Below are 5,490 nucleotides of genomic sequence, written 5' to 3'. Positions count from 1 at the left end.
GTCGTTCTCCGGATGGAGGAGCGATTCTCGTTCTCCGGATGGAGGAGCGATTCGGTAAGACTTCCCTTAGAGCCGCCTCACAATTGGAATTTAATTCGATCTGCCAGCGGGCGGACTAAGCTATCGAGCAATGGGGGACAGGGTAATGGATACTGCCCAGAAAGCGTTCGGTGGCGGCACCTCACCAGAGGTTTTCCAGGAGCAAATCATCGTTCGTTTTGCTCTTGGGTGTAATGACGGCGAGGCGGGGCAACAGTTGATTAATAATCCCCCGGGGACTCTCGAGAAGGATATGGAAATAACGAACAGTATTCAATCTCAACGGCCATTAAACAAATATACAAATTAAGAGCAGAGCAAACACGGACCTCCGAAACATCAGAGGTGGGATCAGGTGCCATGGAGGAGTGAGCATCCCCTGCCGACCGGTCACACCCGCCGTGTGCTCGTTGTCATAATCAGGAAATAACGGAAAAAATCCGTGGTCAATTCAGTGTATAAATAATTGACTAACAATTGGTATAAAAAACGTCAGTCAGCATTTCATTCAATGATAAATTGTATTTGCTGACAAGGTCATTGTATCGACCATAGAATTTACGAAATGATGACTTTAAACAAGACTGTTGATATTCTTGTTTCATCAACTTGCTTGTCAATAATTTATCTCGTTTAAGAAATTGTTCATACGTAGAGCATGCTCTTGCGTATCGAATCAACTGAGATATAAATACTCCGTATGCAGGTGATGAAGTATATTGCTGTATAAGTAAGGGAAGTTGACGACAGAAAAGTAAAAGTCATCACGTTTATCAATATAGCTTGGTTGTTAGATTACCATAAGTGTCTTTTTCAAGTAAAATATCCAAGTATGAAGCAGAAATGTCGGACTCTGTGGTATCTTTTATCTCAAGGTCACCAGGATATATCATGTCGACGTAGGAATGGAAATTATCATTATTAATTGACAATACGTCGTCGATATATCTAAATGTCGAAGTAGAGGCCACAGCAAGTGTTTTATTCTTTTCACACAAAAGATTTTGCATAAATTTTGCTTCATATGAATATAAAAATAAGTCTGCTAATAACGGAGCGCAATTTGTACCCATGGGAATTCCAATAGATTGTTGGAATACCTGGTCGCCAAAAACCACATAGATATTGTCAATCAGAAACTCAAGCATCTTCTTGATGTCAACTTCAGAGTACTTATGTGTGCAATCAGAATCTGTTTTAACGAAATAATTTTTCAAATGACCAATGACGAGGTAAGTAAACTTACGAATTCCATTTTTGTTGAAGAAGCAGCTGTCAATGATATCAAAAACCCCGGATTTTAATTTGTCGTGCGGAATTGTTGTGTATAAAGTTGAAAAGTCGTAAGTTTTTATGCTGTTGATTTTTGTAAAGTCTTGTGATTTCAAATTGTCCAAAAGTTCTTTAGAATTTTTAAGTATCCACATCTGATTAACACCACTTCTTGAATATATAGTTGTACTGTACTCTTGAAGTTTTTCCTTCACTTAACACTACTGTCAATATTTTAGTGAGAAGTAACGAAAGAGGCTTGGTTGAACATTTACTGGAACCTGCAATGTATCTTTGTTTGTAAGGATTCTTATGAAGTTTTCGAGGAGGCGATTAAGAGGGTTAAGACGTATCAACTTAGCCGTAGAGCTTTAGCCCGCCGGCCGAGGGCAGTTAGATCGCTTACCAGAGACCGAAGTCAGTCGCCAAGTTCAGGCTTTTATCGCGCCTGGTCAGATTCTGAGTGCCAAGATTTTTACGTGGCACACAGAGAACGCTCAGAGTCGAGGGACCGCACTAATCGTGCCAGCAGGGACCGTTCCCCAGATCGTGCCAGCGAGGACCGTCCTCGCCGTGCCAGCATAGACCGTTCTGATCGCCGCGCTAGTTGGGACCGTTCCGAGTCACCGGATTGGGATGCAGGTAAGAAACATTACTCCAGTGACTCGGAGGACCGCATCCGAAGATCAAGTCCCGAGCGAGGATCCTCGAGGGATCCGTCACCGGGTAGGGGCCGCTCTCGCGCGACGAAACCCATTATATGCTTTGAGTGTCAAGAGCCAGGACACTTGTTACGCGATTGCCCGATCCGCCAGCGACGGCTTAGATCGGGATCCCCTAAACCTTGCCTTAAGTATCCAAGTAGCGAGGATGAAGACAAACATCGCGCATCAAAACATGAGACTAAAGTCAAGTTCTCTGCGCCGAATGTAAACGCGACCTATGTTCTTCCGTCAGTCAGGTCCGGTAGTCAGGTCATTGGTTCGGGGGCTTGACGTATTCCGATACAGATTGGAGGCCAACAGGTGCGAGCAACAATCGATACCGCAGCCGACATATCAATAATATCTAGTGAAGTTTATAAGTCTTTGAGGCCGCAGCCCGAAGTTTTAAGTGACACTAATGTTAGGTTGCCTGGCGAGGGAGCTGGTATGACCGTTCAGTACCCCGGTTGTCTTAATATACGCATCGGGGATTATGATTTTACTCACCCGATCTATGATGGTTTTCTCTGCAGGATGAGATGCTCTTAGGAATAGATTTCCTGCGTAAGCATGGTGTAGAGATTTCATTTGAAGCCGGTACTTTAAGGGTCAAGGGCATTGACACTATGTTTGCTATGAGTGTTGATGAGTCAGTACCAGTACTCGATGCGGTTTCAGTCCGCAGAGTGCGGATTCCCCCGCACACTGCTCAGATCATCGAGAGTACCCTTAGTTCCGATATGCCAGAGTTTATGCTGGAGCCAGCCAGCATATTTCCGCCTGGTATATTAGCTTCGCGGACATACAATACTGCAGGTAACAGAGCCAAGCTGTGTATTTTAAACATGACAGACCGAAGTCATATTGTTAAGACAGGTACTAAGGTGGGGAAAGCAGTCCCTGCCGATCTAGTAAATGATAATAAGCCCACAGTGCGTCGTGTAAGCTTTGAGGGGGATAAAACTTATGATCATATTGCCCCACTCTTAGAGCAGTTAAATAAGACCGCGCCTGTGGAAGTCAGATCCGAGGCAGCGGAGCTAGTCAAAAAGTTTGCCGACGTCTTTGCCACTGATGACCTTGATCTCGGAAGTTTTTCCGAGATCGAACACTGAATAGACACCGAAAATGTGTCGAGCAGCGGATGCGACACACCCCCGCTATTTTTCAGGGGGAGGAAGAGGGTCATCTCGATAAGATGTTGAAAGCCGGAGTCATCCAGCCATCTTCCTCAGACTGGCCGTCTGCCCCAGTGCTGGTCCGGAAGAAGGATGGCAGCGTCCGTTGGTGCGTGGATTATAGAGCCCTTAATAAGGTTGACAGTCAAGGACACGTACCCTCTGCCACTCATTGAGGAGTGCATGGACACGCTAGCGGGAAACCGCTGGTTTTCCAAACTTCTGCTAATGCGGCTTACTGGCAGGTTAAGAGAGCTCCGGAAGACCGGAAAAAGACTGCCTTTATTACAAAATATGGCTTATTTGAATTCACTAGAATGGGGTTTGGTCTGTGTAATTCCCTCGCGACCTTTGCTAGGGCAATAAATTAGGTGCTACACAGGCTCAACTGGAAGATAGCCTTAGCTTTTTTAGATGATATCCTAGTCTTAGGATCTACAGCACACGCTCACCTTGATAACCTACGACAAGTGTTTGAGCGGTTCCGAGCATATGGCCTTAAATTCAAGCCTCGGAAATGCGAGCTGTTTAAGACTAAGGTTGAGTTCCTTGGTAGAACCGTGAGCGAACACGGAGTTGAGATGGGGGATCAATGCATTGAGTCAGTGCGTGATTGGCCAGTTCCCTGTGATGTTAAGGGCGTAGAGCGTTTTCTTGGCTTCGCCAATTATCACCACAGTTTCATCCATCACTTCTCCAGAATTGCGGCTCCGCTGTATGCGGTTACCGGAAAAAGTGGTTTCCGGTGGGGTGAAGAGCAGCAAAGTGCTTTTGAGGAACTCATTCAGTTAATGACTCATCCTCCAGTTCTAGCCATACCGAACAGTACAGGTGAAATCATTTCATCCTGGACACTGACGCCTCGGATTATGCCGTAGGCGGGGAATTAAGCCAAGTCCAGGGTGGGAAAGAGAGGACAATAGGATATGGGAGTGCTGTGCTATCCGCAGAACAGCGCAGGTACTGTACTACTCGTAAAGAGCTATTGGCGGTAATTAAGTTTACCAGACAATTCCGCCATTACCTGCTGGGTCGTGAGTTCACAGTCAGGACCGATCATCATAGCCTGGTCTGGCTAATGAACTTCAAGCATCCACAGAACCAGATTGCTCGATGGCTCGAGGAACTGAGCCAGTACAACATGCGGATCGTACACCGCCCGGGAAAGAAGCATGTGAATGCTGACGCTCTGTCCCGGGATATACCTGATTCATGCCTGGGGTACTCGACGAGAATTAGGGTCGAAGATTTGCCCTGCGGCGGATGTCGTTATTGCCGCCGAGCCCACGAGCGCTGGCATGACTTTAACACTTAAATAGACGATGTAATTCCTTTGTCCCAACTCTTTGACGAGACGCCCGTGCCAGCGGAGAGTCAGTCCGCCGAAGGGGGTAGTTGTGGTTCGTTAGATCCCACCCTTCGTCAGGCCATTGTTTCTAGTCCTTGGGAGGATACCCCTTTGCCTGTAAGTGCTTCTGCACTACCCAGTTTCCAGATTAATGTCAGTGGGGTGTCAAGTTTAAATCCCAAGATTGAGACAGTTAGTCCTCAAGTCTGTCAGGTAACAGGTGATACTGCGGGAATTTCGCTATCTTCATACAGTTCCGCAGACCTAGCCCAGAAACAGAAATATGATGTGACTATGGTATACCTTAGACAGTACTTAAAGTCTGGGGACCTACCTACTGAAAGTGACTTAAATATCTGTAGTCCGGAAGAGAAATGTTATCTTCTGGAGCGAGACTGTTTTTATCTCGACGAGACATGAGTTGTTTGGCGAGAACCGGATGACTCGGATGCGCCCTGTCGGCTCCTAGTGCCGCGGAGTCTCAGATCCGAGGTCATGCACTTACGTCATGACATACCGCCCTCTGGTCACCAGGGAATCCAGAGAACTAAAGAACGCCTTAAACAACAGTTCTACTGGTGGCAGATGACAAAGGACATAAAGTTATATGTCAAGACTTGTGACGTATGTGCCAGGAATAAGCGAGGTTCGTTGCCGAACAGGTCAGAGCTCAAAAGCTACCAAGCGGGAAGCCCGATGGAGAGGGTACATTTAGACTTTCTCGGGCAGCTTCCCCGAACTAATAGTGGGAACGAATACATCCTTATGATGGTAGATATCTTTACCAAGTGGGTCGAGTGTATTCCGCTTCCGTCTCAGACAGCGGAAGTGGCCGCTCGCTCTGCTATCAATGACTTCTTTTCTCGATTTGGCTATCCTTACGAAATCTTTACAGATCAGGGTCGTAACTTCGAGAGTGAGCTGTTCTGTAAGATTTGTGCCATGTTAG

Source organism: Saccostrea cucullata, unplaced genomic scaffold, assembly GCF_032062105.1.
Source record: "Saccostrea cucullata isolate Sc308-1 unplaced genomic scaffold, CSIRO_AGI_Scuc_v1 ctg2696, whole genome shotgun sequence".
NCBI lineage: Eukaryota > Metazoa > Mollusca > Bivalvia > Ostreida > Ostreidae > Saccostrea > Saccostrea cuccullata.
This window is presented reverse-complemented; position numbering follows the sequence as displayed.